At 41.0% G+C, this 24,256-nt stretch overlaps 1 protein-coding gene across 1 annotated transcript in view; it reads right to left on the bottom strand.

Moving 5' to 3' along the window:
- cntnap2a (contactin associated protein 2a) overlaps positions 1-24,256 on the bottom strand; it is a 137,987-nt gene that overhangs the window by 49,904 nt on the left and 63,827 nt on the right. The window lies entirely within an intron of this gene.

Below are 24,256 nucleotides of genomic sequence, written 5' to 3'. Positions count from 1 at the left end.
TGCTCTCCTCATGCAGTCACCATTTTCAGTGACCATTGGAATGAATCCTGTCTCCATGGACACATAGCGTTACCGTCAGAGAAATACAACACATGTTCTGTTTTCAAGGACTAAAATATCCACCTCACATTATGTGTTTGCTGGTAAGGATGGGCTGCCAGGGTCTTGTTCAGAGTACATACATTTGCACAGTAGTCATGGAGAATAAGGATCCATACATCTCTCTTCATCCCAGGGAAGAGTAAATAGCGTGAGGTTGGTGAGGTGAATAGGGGGGATGGTTGAACTGACACCTGTGGACTTTGTTGTGGAACTGCATGGACAACATCCTGGGAGATATCCAGCTCTGTAGAAATGTAGAAGTCCACTTTCAATGCCATAAGAAGGAGCACCGTCCCCTGGTGTTGATACCGCATCCTTGTGGACTTCCTTGGGCAATAACTCCTTGAGGATATTATGACAGCAGAAAGGCTGATGGTGCAGTTTTCATCTCATACTACCTGAGGCCACAAACTAGGGATCTCTGATGTCACACAGGGTTTTAGTTCAGATTTAAGTTAGCAGAAATGTGTCAAACACACACAGCCATAAACACTGCCTCTTCAAACTGCAATATTTTATTAGGGGGGGAATATATAAAATTATTCATCAAGGCGCATGAGAAGATGTTCAACATTCAGCAGTTGTGTTTGCTGCTTGGTAAATACAAACTCAGGGGGATTAGGATTATGTAAAGCACAGAGATGAAATGGCATTTTATAGCATTGTCAGTAAAACAAAACCCTCAGATGACAAGCCGGTGCTGTATTACTGTTTTCAGATGCATTACCTTTCATTTTTTTGTGACAACAGATTGCTTAACATGTATTAAAAAAAAACTAATTAATATTAAACTAATCCTCTGTTACAGAACAAGTTACAAACACCTCACATGTCACAGCGCGCCACTGAGGCAGATAAGCTATGAAGCGACAGCACCCGTGTGAATGCATGCACCCACGCATTCCACATACAAGCTCACAAGCACACACCCACAATATAATTCTAAATTTCCTTCATGTTGCTGTGACACAAAACAACAGAAAAAGTCTCTCTAGTGTCTATCAATTGTCAGCGTAGCTCTTGCTGCATTTTTGGCTTTGTGTTCCTCGTGAAGAGGACGTGCATCCTGCTGACAACTGCTCGCTATGTTCATCACTGCAGCACTTAGTTGTCAGAGGCATGATGGATTTCACGCTTTTATCCTTAAAGACACCCCCCTCCCCCCGCTCAATTCTTTCCCCCCCCTCTTTTCATTTCCGTTTTATGGTCCAGCTGTGTTGCTACCAAAACAACTGTTCCTCCATTTCCACTTTTCTGTCTTACTCTCAAGAAGCGCGATCAAACAATACACCTATCAAGTCACATGCAGGGTAAAATTGTATAGACGATAGAGGGAGACATGTTGTCAACAATCATCAACCAGGGCTGATTGTCACCTGAACTCAGGTCATTCTCTCTTGTATGATCTTTCTGTTAATTCTTCTTTAAACACTTGGTGAAGATATGGAGATTTAGCCTTGCTTGAGGCTTATCCTTGACTGTGTCTGACTGAAAAATCGCTAAAATATCAAAATGTTCTGGCCTTGCAAGTCTCAAGTATACAGTAGAGTTCTACTTGTTGCTGGCAAAATGTAATATGCTTGGAGGATTTCATCATCACATCAGCCTTGAGAATTTCTTGCAAGCATTTATTACTGTCTAAAATGCTGAGAGCCACGGCTTTGTGAAAAGAAGTCTGGGTGGTTTTTGACAGCATAGATATTTCAGTGGTATACATGGTATCTTTCAAAGGAGAACAAAGAATAACCTCTGACACTCCTCTCTCATCCAGGCAGCTACATTCTTCTCCTATGCTTCATTCCTACCCTGGTCTTTGTTTGTAGTCGATTCGCAGGTGAAGAGGCTGACCTCAGCGGGCCAGCAACTAACCCGCCGGGTTTCTCCCTGCGAGCACAAAGAGATGGCAACCTTCTTTATCTTATTCTGCTTCTCTTACGCACTCAATCTCTTTTTTCAGCTTTGTCTGCTCTCTCAGCTTTCTCTTTCCCCCCTTTGGTATTCCCATCTCTTGCTCCCTCTTCCTTTTTCTCCCTCACTGTCCTGCTGTCTCCATCTCAGCTTGAGTTATTGATTTCTGTAAAGGTTGACTGCAGCCGCCACAGACCCTCCTTTACCCCCCCCCCCTACATTGTTTCTTCCAGTCACTATTATTTATTTCTTGTTCTTGCATAATAAATGCTTATCTAATAGAAATGAGTCTGCAGTCCATCCGCCTGTTCTGATGAGTCTCTCATCAGCCATCAGAGGAATGGCAGCAGGTCTTGCACCTTGTGAGTGTTTATTGTTGTTTTTATGACATTTTATTCTCTAAATAATTCATGCAGGAAGATAGATATGACTAAAACATAATGTCTAGGGTAGACTATCCACAGAATATTAAAGGCGCTGAGGCATGATTTATCATTGACAGTGATTTGTGATGTGTCATCTATAGTGGCCACATGTATGACCTCACATATACGTACTTTTATCTATCCGTGTCTGTAGATGGCACTTTAGATGCGTCTCTGTGGATTTTTGGAAGACCTTTGTGCATAAATCTGCATATTATAGTGGTGAAATCACTGCTGAAAGTGCTGTAACAGCTTAAAGAGTTCATATTAATGCCACCCATGTGCAGAGTAAAGCTAAAGTTGACCATAAATATTTATTAGTCTGTTAATGGGCGTGTGAATTGATTATCTTTAATACATCATAATGATTAGGTTGGGATATTAGGAAGCTTGCTTAAGGTGTGCTATGCCTTCATATTATTATGCCAAGAGGGATTCATAGCTGTTCCTGCTGATGAAGATTCATTCAGGTCATTTTCATTCCAAAGTTTGAAGCGAGGCAACTGGTTTCTTGAAGACATTTTATCAACAATCACAACATCCCCACATTTCGAACCTACAACGACAGAAACTGGTACACTCGAAGGACAAAACTCCCAGGGACAAACAAAGTAATATGCAGTCCAGTGCAGAGACTACAGAAGAGTGGCACAGCACAGGAGAGCCGCCTCCACAGGACAAGACTCAGCAGTCCTTTGGAGGACAATAACATTCACATTTTAGACAGGTGGTATGAGAAAGGAGTCAAGGAAGCCATCGATGTTAAGCTGGAAAAGCCTTCTCTTAACAGAGGTGGTGGACTCAGACATCATCTTTCTGCCACATATGATGCAGCTTCTGTCCCAGCACCTAGGCTCCCCTGCGGTCTCACAGTCGTTAGCCAGTCATTAGACACACCTGAGCTTCAAAAACCAGATCAAATCTATGTAATGAGACTTTTTTAAGCTGTAGTCATGTGACTCCCTCACAGATCCACCCACTGAGGTCTTCCAACACCTAAATGTGTTTCATCACACAGACCTACATCTGAGAATCCCACATGTTGCCTGAAGAAGGAAAAGGACAATGACCTTTGAGGACTTCCACATTAATATATATGAAGACTTTATATTAGCTTACACAGCCACAATTCAAATAATAAATTACACATTCAGTGATTAGGCACAATAACTTTTTCGTGACAATAGGGAAATCAAACTAAACTAAATTTTACTGTCAAAAATGCTTTCCATAAAACATTAAGACAAATGTTTAGTGTGTTGAATAAATACATATACACAGAGAATACGCCATCATTTATGTCATTATTTTTAATATTAGATTCAGATAAACCTGAAGCATTTTGCAACAAATTGCCAATTTATTTGAAAAAGTGCAGGATTATATTTTAGCAGTATACTAAGTGCTGCTCACCTGCCCATCATCCCCTAATAACCTGTCCATGTTGTCCCGGGGAACATGATGACCATATTAGTAATGAGGACGGGGCTGACAGGTGAGGCTGCACCTGGCTTCTGGAAGCTCATTACAGAGTCTTAATGATGTGCTGTGTTTCATAATTAGGAAACTTTTCGGCTGTCTGTGTCCAACCTCAGTGTTTGGTTGCTGTGTTGGCTGGGGGCAGCGCAAGCACTTTGGTTTGGTTTGACAGCCCGAATACACACAGAGTCTGAGATCTGTGGAGCAGTCATTGGATGTGCCAGAGGAAGGTGCTGCAGGAGTTCACTTGCAGACACATGAGAAGGAGTGATTTAAGGTCTGGAAAGTTTCAAAACTTTGTCAGAAATGATTTAATAAGTATATACTTATATTTTTTCTCTTGTATTTTGTGCAATGCTGGTCGCGCTATATGGAACCAGCTTCCATGTACCACTGTGGACATAAATCTGTGTGTTTTTGTGTGCTGTATGTAAATATGTGTCAGCTGAAGATGGAATATGAGCCCAGTTGTGGAAGGCCGGTCATTGTCACCATGCAGGAGACTGATTCATGATAGGATTTTAACAGACTGACCAATAATACAGCCTGAGTACCTCCCAGGACTAAACACCCACAGTCCACAGTCACTGGGTCCTGAAACCTCTTATGGTTTCCGGTAAGACACAGAGTCATGTCAGGGGACAATCTACCATTTTTAGGCAGATCTTGAGAGATCTCTCCAACAATATATACTCATTAGTCAGACCTGGCTCCAGCAGACAAGATATTGTTGGAGTGCCTAGAAAAGGGTCACACAATTACAGGGGTCTAACACATTGATGTGTTGAGACAACTACAGGAAAAAAATAAGAAGATTTGGACAGTACAGTGAGGATGGCTGCTATCCAGGAATGTGGATTTGAACTTGTCACACCATCTCTATTCTCTCTCAGACTACCAGAAGTGGAAAAGTAACTGTGGCTGCCATGTTGGCAGTAATCATAATGTCATTTCTGCTGTGGACCATTTTCTGCACATCCAAAATGCAGGCAAAGAAGAGATCTACATGATGATAGACTTCATGGTTAAAAGCCGCCCATTAGTTATTTTCCTATGTGTGGGAACACAATAATGCACAGTAATAACTGCTATGCAAGGTAATGGGCAGGTCTAAGTATAAATGTACTCTATGTGTGATTGTGCATGTAAATTACAGTGTTAAGGCATGTGGGTATGGTCATTTTAAATCACCGGAAAGCAGCAAGGTTTAGAGCACTGAGAGATTTGTGTGTGAGAAGCTGTGCCAGTTAATGAGGGCTGTGATGATTGAGTTAAAGTTTGCAGGTCTTGTCACGCTGCTGAGGAGAGCAAATGATGAATACACTTCAATCATTCTCAGACAAGCCCTCATCATTTGTAGGAGCTGTCAGACAGTTATCAGGGCTCACTGTAGGCAGCTGGAAAGAGGGCCTCGTCCATAATTGAAAATCGAGTTTAGAAATGTCACATGTATCTGTCCATCTAAATTTCAAGCCAGGAAATCCCCACTGGCACACAGCATGTAGAGGCCTGACAGTGCCTATCAATCCAAAGTTCAGCGTTTTTGTCAAAAGAGACAATCGCCAGTGGGGGATTTGTTCATTTTTAACGACGGTCATGTTGGCGGCTTCAGTATGAGAATACGCCGCGGGCAGAGCTCAGTACAGTACTTTACTACTACTTTACCAGACATGCGGCTGGCATTATAGATGCACCTGTTTGTTCACAAAATTATAAGTGGTACAGCACCTTCCAATTATTCTTTAAAAGCTGCTTTTGAAACCAAAAATGCTTCAACCTTTAAATCGCCAGCTGAGTAACCTTTATATTCTTTGCCGCAGGACAAGTCTGCCAATTTCAAAGACGAAGACACGAGTTATCAAAAACAAAAGAAGAGAAAATGTTACTACATCTAATAATATATTGATATAGATCTTAATTTGCTCTTTAGTATGCATTCAACTTATACATCCAAGGTCTAACTCCTCCACAGCGGTTTCTAAGTGAAGAAAATAGAACGCTAATCTATTCTGGTGTAATCATGCTTTGACCTGGTTAATGGAGGCAGCATACCCCAGGGCAAGATGTAATCAGGAAGACAGTTAATAAAATGAACAAGACTGCTTTACTGATCTCACTAATGTCCCTGACCTTCCCTGAGGGACAACACTTAACACACATGCAAATTCACACTATACATGAATGTGTCTTAATGTAGACAGAGTAAAGAAAAAATACATCCCCGGCCCTCACCTTATGAAAAACTTTCTCCGAGTACAAACTTCTCAGAATAAACATAATCTATTTCTGTGTGTTAGGTTACAGCTGGAGGGAGACTGTCTCCACCTGGGGTCACACTTACCAACTCCACGAAGCAGAGGCACGACTCCATAAACAGATGTCAGTCAATCTCTGTAATGACTGACAGAGCTAACGCATATCTCACTTAGTACTGGGCTATATTTACATGAATAACTTTGCGAGCGCAGCAGCATATCCACAGATCTATAGGTAGAGATGCCCGCGTGGAGTCGCACATAAATAGCTTATACACATTCTGTCATTACTGAAATAATATTGAGAAAAAAAATGTTAGTGCGTGATCCCTTGTGGCATTTAAACCGAATTAGGACTGTCATGACTGCAGGACTTGCACTTATTAGTGCCTGTCAGCTCAGCTACAACCTTGCACACCCATGTATGTTTCCAATTATCTACTCTGACTTGCTGTTTGGCACTCTTTGTTTTTCACTGTCCAGTGTCTCCTCTCACCCTCGCTGTGTTGTGCTACCATTTGACACTGGTCTGTGCATTATTTGGTTGATATGTATTCTTTCTTCCTTCTACTTTTTTTAACAGTTAATATTTTTCTGTGCCTGTAACACAATAATTTATGCATATACTGTAAATTTAATATAACACAAATCTATCTATCTATCTATCTATCTATCTATCTATCTATCTATCTATCTATCTATCTATCTATCTATCTATCTATCTATCTATCTATCTATCTATCTATCTATGCTCATAATCTAAGTGGTATCATATACCACTTATGATTTTATGATATTTGCAGGATACCTGCGCTCTAACACTGTGTGCGATGTATTTCTCAGCCACTTGATGGATTGCAGGAAAATGAAAAAGTAATTATCTGAGCACTAAAGGGAAATACAGGACGAATGGTCAGGAGTGATCTCTTGTTGGAACATGATCACATCTAGCTAAAGGGAAGCTTTGTCCTCTCACAGAGCTCTTACGTTACCAAATGGCCCAGCTTCCATCATTATTCCTGAAGGTCATTCCAGGAATATAATTTCCATGTACATTATGATGGCTGATGGGTGATAGGTTGTGTTAAAGCTCTCCTCAGTAATGTGGTAGCAGCACCGCATATAACAAAAAATCACTGTGTGGCATCTTTTAATCAAAGCATGAATTCATGTGCAGACACAAGTAAATGAATACAGTCAGAAGCTTGACACCGGGGCACAGCCGGCGGTGACAGAGTTCAACACTACTGGCAGTGCAAATGGTTATTGACATGAAATTATTGAGTGTCCGTGCTTGTAAACATGGGCTGCAGTGGAGATTAAAGATGGGAATAATTAAAATAATCAGCTGAATGTGCATTCCATGAACCAGCCATACATAACACGTAAATGAAATAAATAAATTATTTGAGATCAGCAAAAATCTAGCAGCTGCTGTAACCATTAGTACAGCACAGCTTTATAGTTCATGTGCCAAAATCCACCTAAAACATCACTTTTACAAGAAGGTGCTGATTTTATCATATACCACCCCAAAATGTAGAGATATTATTTGTAAATGTTCGGTCACTGATGGTTCAGAAAGTACTCTTAACACTGCATAATGCTAATTTTGCATGTCTGGAGACATGTATGTAATAACAATAAGGGCTCATTTTGACTTTTAAATTCAGGACTAATTGGATGTCACAGAACATGATGCACAAGTCAGCACCAGCTGACACAGCAGTGGAGTACCCACGCATGTGAAAAAACAAGCAATGGCTGTATTCATAAAGACGCACACTTAAACAGAAAAGTGATATGCCCTGCAGCAGAATAATATAGATAATAATTCACACACACCTACTGAACAATATGCACGCAAAGGTGATGGACTGTCATGACCTCCATGATTGTTGGCAGTAAACAGTGAACAAGAATCACATCAGTGACACAGAGGGAGAGCATGTGGTAATTGGGCTGAGGGGTGATATATGAAAGAGAAACATTGATATTAAATCACAGTTGAAGGGTCTGGGGGCAGAACACAGCAGACTGGTGACTAACTAGGCACAAAACACACACACAGATACTTCTTGTTTTTCTTCCATTGTATTTTCCAATAAGGCCTCTTGAATTCAGCTGCATTGAGCTGAGAGAGTCCAGAAAACATGGGAAAAATGTTTAAAGCTTCTGTTCTGCTGCTGCCCCCGTATTGACCTCTACATCTTTATTTCTGCCCTGATACACAGGGACTTACAGAGACAGAAAACCTGATGTATCGCAATAGGAAACAAGTACTGTACATTCTTTCCTTTTCTCACATGTGAACAGAGTTTACCTTTCACTGCTTTTCTGTCTGATTAAATTATGTTTTTGTGTACAATACAACACAGTATACCGTAATCAGATGTTATTGTGTTCTTCTCATGTCTTCATTACTCTTTTTCTTTTTCCTCTTTTCCTCTGCAGTCTATCTGACAGTTTGAAACATGACCTCTCACTTTGGCTGAAATCGTATTTGTTTTCGTAAGGGGACACACACACAAACAAACAAAGGCTGGCAGAAGTACACACAAACGCACAAAACATGCCACCCAAATCCCAAATGCTATTTCCAACTGGTCTGGAGCTTGGGGGGGAGAGACAGGGGTTTATTGAGATGAAGCATGGGGCCTTGGGGGTGACAACGTGGGCCTGGGACTGTCTGCTCTGCCGCCATCCTCTTCCTTGGAACTGTACAGATACTATACGCCACAAGCGGCCACAGCTAACCTCCATGAGAGAAAGAAAACAGGAGCAGTATTTCAATTCTCTGCCTCCGCCTCAATTCATCACAAGCCTCGAACGGCAAATTGTGCAGTTAAGCTATCGCTCCCTGGAAGAAAAACAGAGATTCTTCAATCAAACTGTCTGAAAAAAATGAGGTAAAAGGCTGGTCAACCCAAACTATATCGTCCCTGCAGTAGGGCTTACAATACACTGAGAACATGCTGCCATTTGAACCATTTAAATTCAGCTTTGCAAAATCTTGTGGAAAGGTATGACTACTAAATGTTAGCCATTCAATCAAGTAGCTTTGATTAAGAGAAAAAAGCTTTGACTGACAGCAGTAAATGTTTCTCCGGGTCTTTTTTTTACTCGACTGTGTGACGTTTCATGATGTGTCGCTTTTGAAAAATTCACATGAACACTCTGGGCACATAGCAAGCAGCCTGTCATCCATATAAGGCCTAATTCAGGCATGTTTGAGTCTTCTGTTTTTATATGAGTCTGCTGGAATTTCTTGAAAAGCAGCCACCAGGGATGCACAGTTGTTATAACTACTCTACTTTTAAAGTTACTACTGCTGAAGGCTCAGACCTCAACATTTGGTTGCCTTTATACTCATTTAAAGACAATTTGTCGGGACGTAGGTAGTGACGGGTGTCTTCTCACTGCCTCCCTTCAAAGTCAGCACCTGCTTTGTGTTTCATCTCAGGCACAGTTAGAGCCTTTGTAGCTAGTGGCCATGTAGACTTGTCACCATAAATTAAAGTCACATAGACCCACATGATGAAAGTATATCACCTGTCTAAGTGGGATCAACACCTTGCTACTGAAAGTATAATGTGAGACAGCAGAATGACACAGTCAAAGTCTATGTAGAAATCATAGAATCAGTCATTCTTATTTTAGAGATCTTTCCTTAACTAACTACTAGAAACATCAATGTGAAGCAAGAGGTTTTATGAAAATGTGCAATTTGGCTTTAGAATCAACAAGAATACACTACAGGAAAAGACAGACAGAAAGAGAGTCCAGAAAGGGAGAAGACAGGAAGTACAAAGCTTGGTTTTGCGCGACACACAGAAACAGACAGACAGGAGGGTGGAAAACACAACATTTTGATGTGCATGTGATACGGGAAGGCTGAACAACAAAGTGAATTCCACTCTTGGTGTTCGCAATAGTCATGCCACGTTATGTGATCCTGTTAGCTCGTCTGAGTTATTGTACTGGGAACATTGTGGGGCTGCAAGCACTGAGGAGGCAGTAGGCTTCTCACAACTACAGGGATAGAAGGCTAAATGACAGATGATACACAGATTTAAACACCACAGGATGGCCCAAGGCAAGCTGGGAGCCACAGACAAGTACCCTTTTACGGTAACACAGGCACTGCGAGTGCATACTTAAACAGATAAACTCTAAGGGACTCTTACATTAGGCATGCTGCTGTACAGGCACACATACCTCAGTTCAGGGCCGGCCTGTTTAGAAAATCTGCATTCCATGAGCAAATGCATTATTATAAACTGACAAGGCTGTGCTATTCGAAAGGCTTCTTTATTTGTGACCTCATTTCCTAAACTTGGAGGAACACAACCACTGATTTTTTTCAGCAACTTTTTTTACTTGGTTTCAGAGTCAACAAGTGTATAAAGTGTGTGTGATAGTTGCAGGTCCATCCTACAGTCTGGAGTCCTCACACCATGTATACGTCAGGTCCTTTAAAGGAGCTGGCCCAGAAAATAAAACTCTGCAAACATCCCCGCTGCATTTGCACGCACAGAGGTGCCTCAATATCACGCTGTGAATCTAATCTCAGTTTACAGCCCACCACGTGGCACGAGTCTTCCAGTGCACCCTGAAAATGGATTATGATAATTCCATAACTGCCTTGTAAGAAGCAGACAGGAGGAGTTGAGCGGAAACATCAGTCGCCTCCCTGTTACCTCCTGCAGAGGCGTGCAGCAGGGGATCACTGCTGAGATCTAATAACACACACTTCTGCACAACATTTCCTTTTCTTTTCTTCCCTTCTTTCTCTGTCCTGCACTTTACTCAGTGTCCCTGCATTCTGTCCATCTTCTGCCTTACTTCCTTGTTTTGAATTGTCCCACTGACACGTACAGACCTATAAATACACGACGACTGTGGTGAAAGCTTAGTGACAACATCAAGTCCTGTTGCGGTGCCTGTTGCATGGATGCAACGCTACTGACAAAGACAATAAAAAAAACGTGGCTTCACATTGAAGCAGAACGGATAGAGAGCGACATGAGTCTGTAACTGTAATATTTCCGGGAGCGTTGTGATGGTGTGCCATTTTCCACTCCACAAGTCACAAGAAAAAGCCATGTAGCGAACTATACACTCACAGGGAAGAGCTGAAGGTCGACAACTGGAAGCAAACACATAAAAAAAGAATAACCTCAACACCATTTTCCTCTGCAATTGTGTTTGTGCACAAAAACAACTAATTTGATTTTAAGACAATGAGGCAATCAGACACAAACAGAGGAAAGAGGAAAACATTTTAGAGCACATATATAAGTGCCATATGACCAAATGAACTGTGGATATAGCTAACTATTTACCCCTGATTTTACAGAGTATCAAAAAGATGACACTATAGAACACCTGGATGAGCTTTACATAAAAAGCTGAGTCCACTGCAGGAGGCCATTTAATTTGTGCGCATGAACAAATTTGCTTGGGTTAAGCCGACATGAATTGCTCATTTTGTGTACCCTTCTATTTGCTTGTTGAGCATATTTATCATTAATTCAGCACCTTTGTGGTCTGACTCGAGTTTATCCTCTGAGAAAGTCATTTGGACATCAGGCGTTAAGCACTCTGATTGGACTCACAAATTATACTCTGAACTTGTGGGCTCGCCTGACACGGACCTATGTGAGTAAAGGTTGCGCTCACAAAAGACATCAAACTCTTTGCTTCTGCAATTAGATGGGATTAGTCTGGGCTGAGAAAAGCAGCCCTAAGTGCGACTGAGCCACAGACACAATTTGCATAATTCAAAACTGTAGGGGTTTGTAACAAGTAAGTTTAAATAAAAAGAAAGAATAACAAAAGGGCCTTCCTTTATTTCTTTAGGTTGAGTTTAGGTAATCAGCAAGAGACGGATGAAAAGTTGATGTCATGGTCGGAGCTATTCGGCCACGTTCATTTATATTCCAGTGAAAGAACCGGCACCAACATTGTGCAATTAAAAATGGGATATTGTGGAGCAGGATGTGATGGTCAGTGGGGCTCTACAAAATAATCAGGGCAAAACTAGATTGACCACTTGAGGACATTTCTTTGTGTGTTCAGGATTATTGTGCTGAACGAAGAAATCCTTTAATGCATTTGGCTGATTCTGACAACTAAGACTGCTATAGCCCAAAATTCATCCTGCTGCCTCCATCAGCAGGCAAATCATCGAAGAATTAAAGCAACATGTTGTATTGTATTAGCTATTCATTCAGTCAATTAATCAGTTACTATTATATTTGTTTTATTAGATCAAATGTTTCCTACAAGTTTGAATGACCAGTTATGATCACATGACCTAAAATAGTCACAGATTAGCCCAAACCAAGGCTGTCAAGTCCACTATTTGTACACTTATGACCTCCTAATATCAAACATGTTTTTCATCCATTGCTAAAGTTATAAGACTGCATTGGGCTTAAGTCAGTAAGTGTCTTAACCGTCCTTCACCTAAGCTCTGCTAATGCGATTTTATTTCAAGTCAAGGTTGAAGGAAAAGTGTGAGAGGAGCACCCACTGCAATGCATCACTCTGGGACAAAGAGAATGAAAACCTAAATTGAAAATGGCTCCCACCTTGGTCGGGTCAGTGATCTGTGCGTGTGCATGTGTAAGTGTGTGTGTGTTTTAAAGAGACACACACAGAAAGACAGAGCAGAGTGAAACTGCATGTAGAGCACTTGCTTGAGCAATGGAGTGCATCTGCATGAAAGGCAGGTTGAAATCTTGGAATCCTTTTAGAGTGACATAGAAATTGCCTTTCACGGTGCAACATAAATCAGAAAGGACCGTGCAAGTGTGGCCTCCTTCTGTCTCTTCTGTCTCCTCCACCAGCGGTTTCTCTTCACTTGGTGCTGGAGTCACTGTGTATGTGTTCTTGTATGTTCCTTTCTGACAAAAGCCGCTTTTGACAAGCAGAGCCTGCCCCCTCTCAACGCCTGTCTTATCCGCTAACGTCGTGATCCATCATGCCGTGGTTCACCAGGACTCCCCCGGCAACACCACAATCGCCTGCTCTCATCCTCACCTCCACCCTTCAAGCACCCTGTCTGACTGGGCTCAATCCTACCCTTCCTCCTCTTAGTCACCTTCCTCTCCTCATCACGCTCCCCACTCTGTGCACCAGCCTCACCCCTCTGCACTCCATTTCCTCCTCCCCTCCCCGCCCTGAGATTCTCCCTCACTCCCTGACACCCCTCTCCCTCTTCAAGCGTTTATCTCGCTGCCTGCGCTCCAGTCGTCCAAGCAGTCATGAGAGAGAAAGAGAGCTCTCTCCCCTGGGCCGGTGACCCTTGTCAAGGGGACAAACTGCCCACCACTGCTTGCCTACACAAGTGGAAAATTAAGAACTTGTGGGGGCGAGAAGGTTCACAGTGTTTGTGTGTTCATGTATGTGTGCGATAAAGAGTGAGAGAGGTTCTCATAGATCAGACTGTGTGTGGGAAAGAAAGAGGTGGAGACAGATTGGTAATGTGAGTGAGAGGCTTCGGCGTGTGTGTGTGTGTGAGATCAGGTTAAACAGCCTTGTTTAGAGAGGATACATTCTGCAGATGGTTGTGGGTGTCCAGCTGTTACTCCATATAATGGGTTAATGAGTATCACAGCATCCATCCAACTCACTATCTCTTCCTCTTTGTCTTCGGCTTCCACATTAGCCTGGCACACAACCACATGCAAGCAGCAAGCAGAGTAAACAGCACCACAAAACCACGAGCATTTCCGTTCCATTTGTGTCCCCACATTGGCATTTATGATGCCAAACATCAACTGCTGTTTGTTTTGGAGGTATGAACTACAAAGCTAATGCCCAGGTTCTGTTATTGTCGCATAACATTGCTGCTGTTCTTTGATCCTAATCCAAATCAATTGCCCTGTGGGACTGTGGAAACACTAAAGAGAGGGTTTTTTTTTTTAAAACAAATACTTTCTCAGGTGTGGATGAATTAAACTGCAGCATCTAATCTAAACTAAACTCTAAGCACATTCAAAACTATCCAAAGGTGAGCACTGAATGAGACATACTGTGTGTATAGGATGTAGCTTACTAAAAGAAAAATATCACAAACAGAATGTTTAATAAAGAACTGAAAGGGCTGAAAGCAAACTGAATGCAGGGACGGACATGAATTTTGACTTGTTTTTACAAAGTTCAGTCACACAAGCAAATAAATTGTGAGTCTGTTCTTCCACAATAACAGACCCACATGATCTTAGAGATAGATCTCACACATCTAAATAGCTGTCTGAGGAGTTCACGGTTTTCACATGTCAGTTTTTGGTCTTTGGACACTCTAGCATGTCAGGGTCAGGCAGTCCTTTCTTAACACTACACGCCATTATTAAATGCAATATGTCTTATATACAGTGACGGCAGCGGACACGTTTGGGCGCGGACTTGCTGGATGAACCATGAACTGCATGTTTGGACTGAACATACCTCAAAGAAAGTTGCTTTCATTACATCAAGTGTCTGCTTAAAAAAATAAAAAAAAATAAAACTATGACAGATATTTTCTTTCTAGGAGTGTGGATAAAAATGTGAATCACTTTGTGTGTGTGTGAATTTTCAACATATGCTTGTGTATGATGTTATTTTGCTTTTAGCTGGAGTTAGGTTGAGTTGAATCCTTTATGTTTATATTCAGAAAGAAATTTCTCAGCTTTTCTTTGTCAGTGCTGCTTTTCATTGCCTGCAGTATAATGGCACATGATACTCCAGAGGCTCTGCTCTAACTAAATAGACTTTTTGTTATGAGGGCTCCCCCCTTCCCAATCAGGGTATCCCAACAGTGGGCCTTAGAAATACTTCTAAGGTCAAAGTTATGATTTCATTCAGTTTGGATGTATTGGGACTTTTATGTGTGCCTACTGACATAAGTTTATAATAAATATAATAAAAATCTCCCAGTATAATGGGGCTGAATCAAATGCTTCTCGCTCAAGGACAGCTAATGTCTAGACTTCTTAGACTGAGGAGGGCTGCAGTACACTGATTAGTTCTGATTATCACAAACAGACAGATGTTTGATCCATCATCACAAAACTCATGCTGAGTTTTAGCCGAACTTTTTCTTTCAGTGCAGAACTTTCACATGTTGCCAGATACTTGTACCTGGTCTGTTTATCTAGCATCAGGGAAAGGTTACTGCTTATTTTTGATCCAATTCTTGTAGCTCTGTGATGAGCATCTGTTAAGGTACCTCTCCACTTGTGGAAGCCAAATCCCAAAAAGTTCTTCCAGCTGGAAGGAAAAATGCCCTGACGACTTTCTTATAGAATTATAGGGCACTATCAGTTTTCACATGTTTAGGAGTTACTCCTACCTGGTATAACATTTTATAACAATATAAGGCGACACTGCAGGGTACAACTCTACAACAGACAGCATATACAAAAGTTATGTTTTATTTTAAATAAAACAAAGCCCTGCATTTGATACTGGTCATGCGTGAAGAGCAAATTCAGTTTGGATGTTCTATGTGAGGGCTTTACAGTTGGGTATTTGTGTTTCATTAGTGTTTCTCTCAACATGTATGTTTATTCAGAGTATCCATGTCCTTATTCAGGGTTTTTACTGCAGTTTGTGACAGACTGTTGTCTGTTTGCAGACAGCTCTGTGATGATTAACTGGAGTTTGGATGACTTCTGTTTGGAAGAAAAAAAACTCACCTGCTGTTAAACATTATGAAAGACTGGAGCACCAACAGGATTTGAGTATGTGGAAATACGCATTTTATTTTACTATTTTTTTGATAATTCACCTATATTTTTAACTTTTTTTTATTTTTCCATATCAATCATGTATAAAGCTTAGTTGACATAGACCTTTTGTCAGAATAAGGACCAGGAGGACAAGCTTGATATTTTTTATTATAAACTTTAAGGCAGCTTAAATTTAGTACAATTAAAATTAGTAAAAGAAATGCTTCTTTATTCAAAGTGTTACTGTGTCTTTTAATAGAAGTAAGGAGTGACTTTGTTTTTAGTTATTTCTTTTATTTTTTTAATGAATTCCAATTTGCAATTATTGCAGGTAATACACGCCTTTGCACACACGTCCTATTACAGTCATATCTGCTTATGAACTGTAAAATTATTCTTCCTTTTTGCTCCCTCATTGTATAAAAGTTAATTACGGGGACTACATGTACGACTCGAATATTAGGACTATGTCAAGTTGATCACAAAGCTGTCATTTGTTGATACCCTGGAGGAAGTCATATGCACGAGCACTCAGCAATCGAACGCAGCGTCTACAAACATGCAGCCTGACACATGAGGAATATGCACAAAAACACACACAAACAAACAATCGGAGCCGAGTAATTACAAGAAGATGTCGCACGCTACATCAACATTCGATAAGACAAACATCGTGAATATTCATTAGTTTGTTTATTCTCCCCGGTGTGACAGGCGAGACAAAAACGCTCCGTCGAGATGTGTCATTGGCACAAAAACGACAGTCTGACACACACACACAGACATTCACCTACGTAGATTAAAAAACAAACTGCCACACAGATGAAGAACAAACAGTACCAGGTAGCACATTATCAAACACACACACACACACACCCTGTCCCCCTGTGACTCTACATGACAGCTGCAAAACTCTGCATCATCTCCAACTTTCCCTGAGTTCATCTGAAAAACCCTCAAGGTCACATTGGATAATCAACTTTCCTCCCTGTGCTGCTTCATTAGCGCCACTGAGTGATATTTCCTCTGTTTTTTTCTCCTGTTGTTTTTGCAATTGGTCTAATCTCTCTGTGCTCCAATATCCCGCTGTAATCCGAGAGCTGTGTTAAAACTGCCTCCAGTGATCGCCGCATACACAGCCAGTAAACCGTGCGCAGACACACAGCTGCATGGATACACACTAATGACAAACTGTTCCTGGTTTATTATACAGCTGTATGAGACTGTGCTTGTAACATACAGGTTTAAAAATAAAAGGTAGTGTGTCCATTAGGATGCATATGCAAATTGAATGATATACTGTGTATTATCATAATGGAGCAGCAGACCTCTTTCTTGTCTCATCTATCACTGAAACTGCTGTTTGATGATCAGTTCCTGGTCATATGCTTGCAGATTGCCTGGCATCCGCTGTCCCCGGCAACCTTGTGGAGCATAAGTAGAGAGGCGGGGGTTTCTGTAGAAAGCTTCAGAATTGAGATTAACCCCTCGTCACAAAAGAGAAGACAATATTATAATTACTCCTCAAGTGAGTGCTTTCTATTTTTCCATTTGCCTTTTATCTTTCCACCAGGCGGTGGCCATATGGTGTGCTGTTTGTGTGTGCTGGCATGTGTATGTGCATGAGAGTGAGCAAGTATAGCTCAGAAAATCCCATTAAGGGGGATATGTATTGGTTTGTTGTGTTATTCAAGGCTTTCTGGGACATTAGTACCGACATATCTTTCAATGTCAGTGCAAGCGCGAGAAAACAAACTAATCTGCTTCTCCTTCTACCTTCCTCTCTTACTCTCTTCTCCCTTCTTTACTTGTTTTCTTCTCTCTCTGTCACATCAATCTCTGTCCTCTCCCCATATTTCTTCCTCCTTCTCATCACTATGTTGTGGTGCCTTTCCTTCGTCTGTTTTTTTTCCTGTGTGTCCATATTTTTTCTTCGCACCATGACACTCTGTATTGATAAGCTATCTGTGTTGGTTTGGAGCACAGGTTCCAGTCGTGCTCAGCACTGTGCTGTTAGTCTCTGTACCATTTTTTGCAAAGACAAGAAAGCGTGATGTTTCTAGATCAGCTTTCTTTACCTATTGTACATGCTGAACTGCAGCAACAATACAAATTCCAAACAATAAACAGTCTCTGGATGATGTCTTGAACCCAATTATGCTGCATCTCACCTAAAATTCAGCTGCTTCTTTTGTTCTTGGTGTGTATGTTGCAGGTGCACAACAAAAACATGCAAACACAGATACACACACTCTGAAGCTCCTTGGAGGAGCAGCAAAATGTCCTCAAGAAAACACTATGTGTCCAGTTGCCTTGTTTCAACCCTTATAATGAAAATGACCTGGATGACTGAGAGCCTTCAACAGGTACACACGCTGAAATCAATAGCACACAATAGGTGAGTGTAGAAACCTGCACAGAAACACAGATTGGCAGAACGCAGCACGCTGACTTTTATTCTAACCTAATTTCAGCACTTTAATGCAGCTGAGATATAAAACAGGCCAATGAACACGTACTGCATACAGTACAGAACAATGAGGAAAAATTACATTAACTCGTGTACTATTATTAACACTGCAGGGTTGCAACAATTAGTGTGACCTAACTGCAGAAGTAAAAAGTCATTTAAATGGAATTTTGAAGCTATAAATATAGTGTTGTTGCATGGTTCAAAAGTGTATGAATAGACACCCCAGAAATTGAGTTCCAGTAAAGACTTACATAAAATCCTGCCTACTTTAAAAGTAGATGTAGTGGCTGATGAGAGATTTAATTATATTCTAAACTTGTGAATTGTGCTTTGAAAAGTATACCTGCCTACACCATCATCACCAATACACCAATAATGAGACTTTATCCCTAACGTTTTGTCTCATCTGTGGGTGCAGTAAGAGAAAAATGTGCCAATGTCAACACATACAATATGTACTGCACACACAGACAGTATATTCACTTATATTATAGGTACTATAACTGCACCAACAAACTGACATTCAAAAACTCTGTATTCCTTAGAGTCATGAAAATGAGAATTTCCCAAAGGAGATCAATAGACTATCAGGTTCATTTTATCATCAGTCAGTGTGCTTGTATCAGAAATCTGGCCCACTTGAATGCTAACCATGCAGAGCGTTCTCTCTCAGGAGGATTCAGTTTGATGTCGCTGTCTGACAACACTCTCCATCCGGAAATATCAGGAGCACGGACATTCACAGGAGACCAACTCACACTGGTAATAACCCACACACACTTATTTCCAGATGTATCAGCAGTGAATGCAATGAATACATTAAAATCCTTAATGTGTTTGATGCATCAGCTTGAGTGCTTACCAGACACACACACACACACACACACACAACAAGGCACCAGTTTAATGCATACAGGCTTTTTTTAAATCACGAAGCCAGGACAATGACATGTGTTTCTTAGAGTTGTCGGAAGCTCTCAGTACATTATCCGGGCTTTGTACTTTTGCATATTATGTGATGCCCAAAGCCCACCCTTCAGTATTGTACATTTGAAATGGAGCTAAGATTTAAAAAGAAGAAGAAGAAATATATGGCAGACGTAGAGGAGAGCAGATAAACAGCCAGAGATGAAAAGAGTGCAGCTGCACAAAGAACACAGACAACATAATAAAAAATAAGATAAGGTGAGCTTTGTGCAGTTGTCTGTAATCAGACAATACGAAATCCACTCCATGCTTTCACTTCTCAGGCGTTCCATTTTTGTCCCTGTCATTGTAGTCTTGTATGTTTTTAATTATTTGTCTGTGTTGTTGATGTGTGTTGAGTTCAGAGATATGATAAGCATGCAAAGTAAAAAAATAAAAAATATTTATTATAGCATAAAGTTAAGACTCTCCCAAAAAAAATAAAAAAATAAAATTGGAAACACAAGCGCTAACAGAACATCCGTCCTGTAACTCGTCTACAATACCTGTATTTCAATCCCTGTAAGACTATTATTAAGTTTAATGTCTTACATTGGAAAGTAAAGCACACAATAGTAGTAACAAAGCCATTAGCAAATTGTTCACAATGCTTTGCACTGAGAGCTGCCTTTTGTGTATAGATAATGGGCTCCCTTGTAGGCTCTTCATATTGACTGATGTCTAAATTTGGATGAAAAGAGTGAAAGCAGAAAATAAAAGCCTGCATGTACCAATTGAACCTGCTCTAACAAAGGCCTGTAATCAGAGGTGTGAGGTTCAGCACATCACTAATCATCATTCTTTTAAGTATGGGTAAGCACATTGGTGTTGGACTGTATGTTTACATGAATACGTGTTCACACTGATGATACAATGAAAAATGTAGTAACTGTCAAGGTCATGCTAACCACTATGAACAGCCTTACATTGCTCCAACTACAGTCTGTCACCAATAACACAGAAACCATACATCCATGTACACTCACACTTAAAGTGTAAAGCTGATTTACAGAGTAGACATACATCTGCCTGTCTTTCTTAATATACTCTACATTACAAACTAATACATACAGTGCAATCAGGAACTGTGAAACACCTCTGTTAAGGGAAGGTTTTTCCAACTTAACAGACATGCTTCCCCTCTTTTGAACCACCTGTCCTCTCTGTCTAAAATGTTTCCCCACCAGACATGCTTGTGTTTCGCTGCTTGCAGGAGCAAGCTCTCTTTAAGAAAACTCCAGTTGAAAGTCCAGTTGACTCGCTTCAACCCTTTGAAGCAGCTACTGATCAGACAGACTGTCAAGGTGCACCTGAACCCATGTCTCAGCAGTGTCCTAGCCTCTCCCTTCAAGGAGTTCCAGTTTTATTCTCTTTATTCAGTGACTACAGACTACCCATGACCTCTCACATTATTGTTAGTCCTGGCAGACCTCGGGGCCCCCCTGCTGAGCTCTGTATTGGAGCCCTTACTGTTTGCCTACCGGCCACGTGTTAGTGTCGAAGATGCGATTGCCTGCAGAGCGCTGCAACCTGGCATAGCAGGCAGCACTGTAACAACTGTACTGCTAAAGAGATGCAGGTGTGTGCCCCTCTGATAACATGGATCACAGACTACCTGACAGGAGGACCACAGTTTGTGAGCATTCGAGCTGTGTGTCAGAGATAGTTGTGAGCAATCAGAAAACTCCTGGGGTCCTGTCACCCTTCCTGTTCACACGCTACACCTCTGATTTCAAGTTCAGCTGAGAGTCATGCCACCTGTACAAGTTCACTGATGACTCTGCTGCTGTTGGATTTATTCCAGAGAAATAAAGAGAGAGAGCAAACAGCGTCATGGATGAATGAAAGAGCTGGTTATGGCAGAAGACTGGACCCACTCTCCACACAACACAAACACAGCCTTATTCACTTCCTGTTTGGAGCGGTGAGTGTTGTACACTGTGGTGTGCTGCACAATCAGTGGGAATAATGTAACTTAAGTGACTGACACTAGTAAAGTTAATCAGAACCCCCTGGGACTTGTTGGGATGTTATGGTGGAGAAAAGAACTCAATTTCTGGACCCTGTTTCTGATGTTTACAGACTTTTGTAGTTGATCTGACTACAGTGCACTTTGTAAAGTGAAGGTCTGAGCACACACATGTAAGTACAGAGAGAAATGTATATTGACACATATACAAACACCAACAGATTTAACACAAAGCTGGTGTTTTTTATAGTCTCACATTCATATAAACTCACATTCTGGCTGTTATTTAAATTAAAGCCTTCTATGTACAGAGTGTTTATGACTGAACAACTCTGAGAGAACCTAACAATAAGAGAGCAGGAGAGACATATAGCAAAAGTGTAAGCAATGAAATAAGAGAGAAAAAAGAGATGCAGCTCTTGCAAACACCTTATTACTCCAGCTTAATGTACTGTAAAGTGTTTTACTCTTTTCCTTTGACACTGGCACCTGTGTGGCTGTGAGCAGTAAGTGTTGCACTCAGGTAGACAGACATGGGGCAGGAGAAGACACATGACTCTGTCAACGCAACATATGACAGCATTATCCCAGGCAATGACGCATCACCAAGGCAACAGCGGCCAGAGAGCACACATTATGCAATGTAAATGATTCTGGCTCCTCTGTGACGGATCACACTTTGTTGCTCTATTTCTTGTACAGTCTCTCCTGATAAATACCACTTTGTCACAAAAACCTCACATGCCCGCCCATCAACACACACACACAGCCTGCTGTTTCCCATTAGCAAACTATCTTCCTCCACCCCCGCAGATGTCTTCAAGTGTCTCCTGTTCTTTCTGAAAGGCCTGAGAAAGGTTTCAGGCTCATTCCATCCATTAATTTGACGTGCTATATAAAGTCTAACTTTACATGCCAGCCCTTAAGTGCCTCTTATCAACTGAGTGAACACCCCCAGCTATAGTACCAAGCCCCTGCGCATAATAGGTGGGGGGCAAAAAGCTGCATGCAACCTTGAAGGGAGGAAGATTCTCATCAGTACAGTTAAAGCAGAGGAAGTTAGAGAGGATAATTTAATGTTAATTAGCATCCTGTCTACAAGGGGTGAGAAAAGGAAGGCAGAAAGCAACTGGGGAGATGGGGAGAGAGGTGCCCGAGGACCTTGGTGATAGTTCTCCTTTCTCTTGTCTTCCAGTATATTAGCTCTTGTTCTCTCTCAGCCCCTGACTTGCTTCTTGCCTCGAGTGCTTTCACAAATTAATGACACTGTAACCAGAACATTAGTCGGGTAATGAAAGACGTGGCACAATCGGGCAGTGCACGGGCACAATAGACCAATAAAAAGGGGTAATATATGAAACATAAAGAGATGTTAAAGTTAATAATGACATTATCTCTAACAGTTACCATGCAAAGACATTGTTTCTGTTGATTTACAGTTAAACTGATGAATAAACACAGTCAGCACCATTTGCTGCTGAGAAAGCTTCTAGATGTATAAAGAGGGGAGTGTTGACAGCCCTATTTTTCAGAAATCAAAGCGAGGATTGCACATTTTCCAATAAAAATAATGAAAGAAAAACTTTTCTAATTCAGGTGGATGTAATCTTGCCTGGTTCTTATTTCACAGCAGTGTACCATTAGTGCTACCTGTTATTTCTGCAGACACAAGAGCTTAAGACAGCAAGAGAGAGAGAGAGGAGGGGTAAAGAGCAATTGTCTGCCGCTGCTGCATTTGTAAAGGTTAATGATGAACATCAGAAACCACAAACGCGAGAAAAAATAAACAAGTGGTTAACCAGTGCTGCAGAATAAAGTCATTAGGGTGTAATGCAAGAACTGAGAGGATGTGTGCGGAATATTGTAGTGGTTGGCTTGCTGTTACTTGTGAGGCAATAATTGAGACCAGAAGTGCCCAAGGAATGGACTGTAACAACGCCATGCATACACACAGCCTCATTATCCTGAACTACACTCATCTCTCATCTCCAGCCACCCCTGTTTTCTTTTACATCTCCGCCTGTGTCCCTGACTCTCTGCTTGTTTGTCTCTCATACTCTCTTTACACCCAAGAGCAATTCCTCATCTGCTCCTGTGCAAAGCTGTTACAAGTAGGAGTCCTTTACATCAGAATTCATGAGGTGAGGTATGTTCAAGTTACACCCTTTACTAAAGTGAAGACATAGCTAAGGTAGTGTCATGTTTAATTTATCTATGTGACTCCCAGTCTTTATTAAAGCAATTTTGAGGACGAATTAAAACATGTTTATAATAATAACTCCGTTAAGTGTACATATCAGGCTCCTCTGTGCCACCGACAGATCACTGAATAAATAAGCTAATTTATTTGATTTTAGTTGAAGAAGTTCCTTTTTTCATTACCCTGGATGCTTTAAATGTTTTTAATAATTCCTTCAGGCTGAGAAATAAAGAGAAATACTCAAAAACTCTTCAGTGAGTGTATGTGCAGTAAGAACTGTTTTAGATTCCATTTGACAGTGCCTTTGGGGTAGTAAGCATGATTGATTTGCACACATTAAATGAAAAAAAAATGCTTTGTCATTAATGTTAGATGATATTGATCTTATACCGTCCTTTTGGAACAGACTCTCAAACCCCCTCTGTAGCTGAGATGTTGATAGTGACAGATGTATTTTTTATCTGTGCCTGCATCGACCTAAAGGTTTGTTTGTGCAACTCTTGTGCTATTGGTTGTTTACAAGTTGTTTATAGTAAAAAGAATGATGCTAAACCATTAGTGAAGGGTACTAATTCTCCACTAAAAGCTGTTATTCTACCGCTAATGGAAATGGTGTTCATCAGAGTGAGTGGAAAGTCAGCAGCACAGACATGGCCTGGCACAAAAGGGAGATTTACACAGAAGGGAAGAAAATAATGTGCGGTAAAATTGAAGGTGAAGAATGGGAGAAAAGGCAAAAAGTGGAGACTTGAGATGG

This window comes from Parambassis ranga, chromosome 20 (genome assembly GCF_900634625.1).
Source record: "Parambassis ranga chromosome 20, fParRan2.1, whole genome shotgun sequence".
Lineage (NCBI taxonomy): Eukaryota > Metazoa > Chordata > Actinopteri > Ambassidae > Parambassis > Parambassis ranga.
The sequence above is the reverse complement of the archived record's forward strand: the minus strand, read 5'-3'. Positions and strand labels throughout refer to the sequence as shown.